The 6,143-nt window shown below is 53.8% G+C and overlaps 1 pseudogene; it reads right to left on the bottom strand.

Annotated features, from left to right (window-relative positions):
• Positions 1 to 470: 470 nt before the first annotated feature.
• Positions 471 to 5,754, bottom strand: LOC103254002 (annotated as a pseudogene).
• Positions 5,755 to 6,143: the final 389 nt, after the last annotated feature.

Here is a 6,143-nt window from a genome sequence, read left to right as displayed (position 1 = left end):
CAGAAGGAGCAGGGGTGGGGACAAAAGAGGGTTTGTTTTACACATGAATAAAACAGGAGTGGCCTGGTGCAGACAAGGAGTTACAATGTAGCACGAACCAAGGGATGATGTCCATTAAATAAAGGGTGTGGACACGCTCCCCCCGCCAGAGGCACATATATTCATTCCAGTGTCAATTCATTCACAAGTTTTTTGGCTCCTCGGAACCTTGGACTAGAGCCCCCAGACCCCAGGAGGTGATGAGAAGGGACACAGAGGACCAAGGATGTCCAAGGTGGGCATACCGGGATCTACGGAAAGGGTCAGAAGCAGAGGCGGGAGGAAGGGTTACCCCTGCCCGGGGTTGGGCAGCAGCTGGGTGGGGTGTGGCCTGAAGGTTCTCAGGGACACTTTGTGCCTCAGGAGAGGGGACGAACCCACTGCAGCTGCCCCCAGTCAGGTGTGGGTTCCGGTTGCCTGAAGGGGCCAGCCTAGCACATAGACATCAGCACCTTTGCCCTCAAGCAGGAAGACATGGTCCACTTAGTGCGGGTTCTCCGGGCTGGCAGAAGTTCAGGGTCATGGCCATGCCACTTCCGTGAGATCTCAGGCCTCACATTCGGGGACAAGAGAGGGAATGTTAGGAAGGTCCACTATGGCTTTGCTACCCAACCCCCATGAAACTGAGCATGCAGAGAGATGCCATGTAGGAGAAACAGAGACACAGCAGGAAAAGCCAGGATTGGCCACAGACACTGCTAAGTACTACCTCTGGAGGATACTACTTCCTCCTTCCTGTATCTCACCATTGCCTTAGCTCCTTTTTCTGCCTTTTAGCATTGCCTGTCTGTTCCAAGTGAAAAACATTTGCAAGTGTTTTCTTGAGTTCCTGGCTGAATAACTAGCCTGACTCCTTGAATCACTTAGACCCTGCTCTGGGGCTTGATTTTGTGAGCACGACTTGGGCCACTGGGAATTTGTCCAGAGGGCATGACCCGAAGGGAGAGAGGACTCTGTACTCTGAGGGGCTGCAGGAACTGATGGTATTTGAAAAAGTAGCCTGCAGTGGAGCAGAAGGGTGGGATAGTTGAGGGGGCAGGGCTGTTTGTATTGTTCCATGTCCAAGGTCAGGGGCAGAGGGAGCTGAGAGATGGGCCCACCTAACAGAGCTGAACTGGGGCTGTGGTGAAAAAGAAAAGGAGATAGATTTCTGTTCCACATAAAGATGATTTTCCCACATGTGCCAAACAACAGAAAGAGCTATCGTAAAGCTAGTAAGCTCCCCATTCCCAGAGGTATGTAACCATCTGGTCTCCAACACTGCTTCCTGAGACAGATTCCTTTACAACTCTCCATGGAAGTTCCTTTGCCAGACACGACCTGCCTCTGTGGTCCTCCCAGGGGCCCCCAGGGCCCATGACCTGCTCACCCAGACTGCATTCCTGACACATGATAAGGCTGTGTGAGACTCTAAGGAGCTGGACTGGGAGGGACTGGGGTCAGAGGGGAAGGCACAGTCCGGACAGAGGTAGCAGGGGAGAGGGAAGCGATAGTCCACAACTAGGGCACAGGGCACTGGCTGCTGGGATCCCACAGAACGCAGAGCCCGTGGTGAATTCATGGCCACCAAAGGAAGCCCGTGGCCCTGCCGTGCAGAGGTGGCCAGTGAGTTTGGGGCACTGAGCTGAAATCTCCCTCCTCACTCCCCAGAGCAATACCCTCCTGAGGGGAAGACGCGGTGTCCTCTGTGCAGACTCCACTTGGCACCTGCATCTGCCCTCTGCCCATGTCCTGCAGGTGCAGCAGCCCCATCCATTCTGTCTATTCACGTCAGTCTCCCCTCCTGCCCTCTCTCTGTGCCTCTCTCTTCTAGGTGCTCTCTGTTTCCCTAACTCTGTGTGGGATCTGCCTCCCTGTCTCTGCATCTGACTCTGTGTTCTTAGTTCCTTGTGTGTCTACCTTTGACTTTCATGGCTTCTCTGTTTCTGTTCTCTCTAATATCTGTCCCTCAGCTAACATGCTCCCTCTCCCACTCTCCCTTTTGTTCAATTTAAGGAATACCAAATTGGGGGATCCCCTTAGACACCTTACCCCAATGCCTCTCCTGACCCCCAAAGGCCTCCTCCACTTCCAGGTGTACGGACAGTAGAACTTGGCTTGGCTCAGAGGAGGGATGGATAAAAGATGTTTACCGGAAGCATTCAGGTTCAAATTGATCCAGGAACTCAGGGCAGATTTTCACAAAGGATAACCTGAGTCAAGGTATGTGGCCTGAACTGGGATTTACAGGGCCTGGGCATGAGAGGAGGGGAGGGGCTTAGGACTAGCGGGAGGGGGGCTGGAAGAACAAGTACTAGTTGAGAGCACATACCTCTTGGTTGAGAAAACAGTAGAGGATGGCCACAACGAAGCCCTGTGGAGCAAAGAGCAAGAGCCCCATCAGAGCACTTTGGCCCAACACCAACGTGTCCTCAGTCTTTCTATCTCTTCCCCACCCAACCCCAGGCTATGGCTTGGGCCAGGTGTGTGTGAAAAGGAAATTTAGATGCATTTATAATTTACTACGTGCCAGGGACATTGTCTCATAGAACTATCATAGCAAGTCTGCCAGGGCTGTGATGTTGGCCTGTTTCTCTGACTTTATTTAGGCATCCCTCATGAATGAGCACATCACTTGGCACATAAGAGGGGCTCAGTAAAAATTTAATAGATAGGGTGGGCAGGTGGATAAGTGAATGGGTTCATGGGTAGCTGAATGGAGAGTGAATGAATGGATGGGAGGAAGAACAGAAGAAAGGAAAGAAGGAAGGGCCAATGAATGGATGAGCAGATGGATAGATGGATGGATGGATGGATGGATGGATGGATGGATGGATGGATGAATGGATGGATGGCTGGACAGACAGACATTTGGATGGAAGGGTGGGTGGATGGGTGGATGAATGGATTGATGGATGGATAGATAAATGAATGGGTTCATGGGTAACTGAATGAATAGAGAGTGGATGAATGGGTGGGTGGAAGGAAGGAAGGGCCAATAGATGGGTGGATGGGTAGTTGAATGGATAGAAAAATGGATGGATAGATGGAAGATGGACAGACAGATGGACAGTCGAACAGATGGGTGAAAAGAATAGCACTCGCCCTATTATGAAGTTCACCAAGGCCTATGGACACCAGCAGCTCCCTCCTGCCCGAGAACTTGGAGAGAAAGAGTGTCTGCTGGGGGCTTACCTGGAAAGGAGCCCAGCCCCAGCTCCAGTGGAAGGCGGATGCCCAGGCCAGCATTGTCAGGGAGGAAGTTAAAGATGATGTAGTGGCTTCCAAACAGTGGGATGAGGAAGAGTGTTGACTTGGAGAGACGCCTGTGGGAAAGACACACTCTAGGCTCCCAAGGCTGGAATCAGAGACTCCAATGTGCACAGCCCACTCTCCCTTCCCATCACCTCCTCAGACCCACTCTGTGTATAGCCACCTGGCATCTCTGCCTCCCACACTCACCCTGGGCTTCCTTACTTCAGGGCCCTGAATCCTGCTGTTCTCTCTGCCAAGTGCTCTTGCCCTAGTGTATTCCAAAGTCTACACATCTTTCAAAGTCTAGTTCAAAGACTGCTTCCTCCAGGAAGTCTTCCCTATCCTTTCCCTCTCCCCATCTAGAAAGGATCTCCTGCCCCAGGTTTCCCTAGAAATTGATTCCAGCACTCATTGTCATGGCAACTGGCTATTTGGAGTCCCCATCCTTCCAAATGTGGTCTCCTAGAAGACAGGGACCAGATTTATTCTCTCTCTGGGAATATGGGGAAGAGTATAGAGATGGGACCCTGAATGCCTGCTGAATGAGACAGAACCACACGAAAGCCCCTCAGTTACCCTCTCTCAGTGTCCAACACACACACACACACACACACACACACACACACACACACACACACACCACTGTACCAGTACTGGGACTGGATGTGGAGCCTGCCCTGAGCCAGCTCCAGCTTCCTCAGCAGGATGAGGATAATATTGAGAAAAAGTCCAAAGTTGACCTGTGAACAGAGGCATGGGAAGAGAGGGCAAAGGCCAGGGGTAGCCCTGGATGGCCTGAGGTGGGGCCTCAGCACTTTGGGGAGCTAGACCCCCGAATCCTTGACACACAGGATGTGCAGGTGGATGAACGCACAGACGACTGCCCCAGAACTTGTAGCCTAGAGGCTGGGAGGTCCCACGTGCAAGCCATGGAGGGCAGAGGAGGGCTCAAACACCCCCCTCCAATCCTGGGATCAAGACAGGGAGGGTCAGGTCTTGCCACGGGCCTCCTGCTGCCTCCCAGGCTCTTCTCTGGTACAAAGCAGGTGCCCCTCACTTTGCACAATTGCTAAGCTGAGAAAAGGTTGCACATGGATGCAAGCCATGTGAAGCAGTCCTCACCGCCTCTGTTCTGTGTGGGAGCATGGGGAAAAGGCTGCACTCAGCCGCAATCTCCGCCTACTTCCCCCTATGCCCAGTCTCTCCAGGCAGTGCTAAAAGGTCTGCAACCAGCTCACCAGATCATCAAAACTCTGAACTACAACAGCCTGCTTGTTGAGACACTCCTCTGGTTACCAATGGGCTACTGAGGCCCAGAGAGGGTCTCACAGACACTCAGCAGCAGAGCAAAGCTGGAACCCAGGTATTCCAACTCCCAGCCTGGACACGCTCAGCCCCTCAGTGGGTTCAAGGAGGTTGACTGAATAGGGACCTCCCCCACGGAGAGGACGATGGGCCCTTTGATGATCCACCAGTAGGGGGAGCTGTCGTCCAGGTCCCAGCACCTGGGGAGCGAGGACAGGAACACAGAGACTGCAAAATCCCTTGTTCTGTGACACCCCACACGCCTCCCACTGTCTCCTCTCTGGCATTCACATCCCTGGTCTCACTCCGCCTGCCTTCCAGACTTCTTTCCTGACGCAACCAGTTATCCTCCCCTGAAAGGGGTGCCCCAATCCAGGCTGGGCCCACCCTTTCTCTCCACCTCATTGGATAAACATCTCTAAAGTCAGTGGATTTGATGCCTCCTTGCTGGTCCCAGGACTTCCCTTTTCAGACAGTCCCACTGCACCGGGTCACCCTGAACTCCCCTCTCCTACCCAGTCCAAGTCCTTTCTGGGGCACCCACAGCCTGTCTTCCGGTCTCCCATCCCCCAGTCTAGTTGGGAAGTCCCTCCTCTCCTCTTCCCAGCCTGCCGTCTGTCTCACACCCCATGCTGACTCATGTGAGATCCTCAAAGCCCAGCTTACAGACCATCCACGTGCCAGTGAAGAACACAGGCACCCTGTGGGGTCATAGAGGAGACAGAGCGAGGGGGATCTGCATACTTGGCTCTGAGATCTGTCCCCCAACCCCACCACCAGCCACACAGGACACTGCAAAGGCAGGATCAGGCACAGGCCACAGCCAGGGACTAGTCCTGCTCTCCAGCACCTGCTGCAGGGCTGCAGCCATTCTCGCCTTCCCTGGGCCTTAGCATGAGGTGAAGGGACCTTTAAGTGAGCTCCCTGGGCCTCCCCAGCCCTCTACCTCCCCATGGTGTCCTACCGGCCCCCATGATTACCCCAGCCAGCGGCAACCAGCCACCAGAAGGCTCTCCTTGAGCTGAGGGAAGAGGAGGCCAGGAGGCAGATCAGGTAGACGGCTTCTGCCGAGAGCCAGCTGAAGTTGGTCATGGTGGCAAAATGGAAGGTAGCCACGGAGACCTTGCACAGAGCCTGGGGGCCAGGATCTGGGTGCTTCAGAGCTGGGACACCCATGGAAGCCCCCATCCAACTCTCCCCTACCCCACTCAGACCCGGAACCTCCGGGCCCTGCCACTTCAGGCTGGGCCATTCGATTCCTTGGGCTTCCCAGAAGGGCTGAAATAGTATAAGGTGATGGCTAAGGGCATAGATGTGGGTGGGGACAGCCTGGGCTCCAATGTCCTGTCTATTGGCTATGCAAACTCTTCATGCCTTGGTTCGCCATCTGTGAAAGGAAACTTTCCCAGAACCTGGTTTCTGTCCTTGTTCATGACTCATAGGAGTCAAGGGAAACTCTAAGAGTCACTTCTGCTTTTACTCTCACACCCTCCTTCCCCAGAACTGTGACTAGGGAACAGAATTCATTCAGGCCCAGCTCTGTCTGCAAACACACTGTACCACCC

The sequence above is a fragment of the Carlito syrichta genome, unplaced genomic scaffold (assembly GCF_000164805.1).
Source record: "Carlito syrichta isolate Samal-C Ts95f unplaced genomic scaffold, Tarsius_syrichta-2.0.1 Scaffold69133, whole genome shotgun sequence".
In the NCBI taxonomy this organism is placed as follows: domain Eukaryota; kingdom Metazoa; phylum Chordata; class Mammalia; order Primates; family Tarsiidae; genus Carlito; species Carlito syrichta.
The sequence above is the reverse complement of the archived record's forward strand: the minus strand, read 5'-3'. Positions and strand labels throughout refer to the sequence as shown.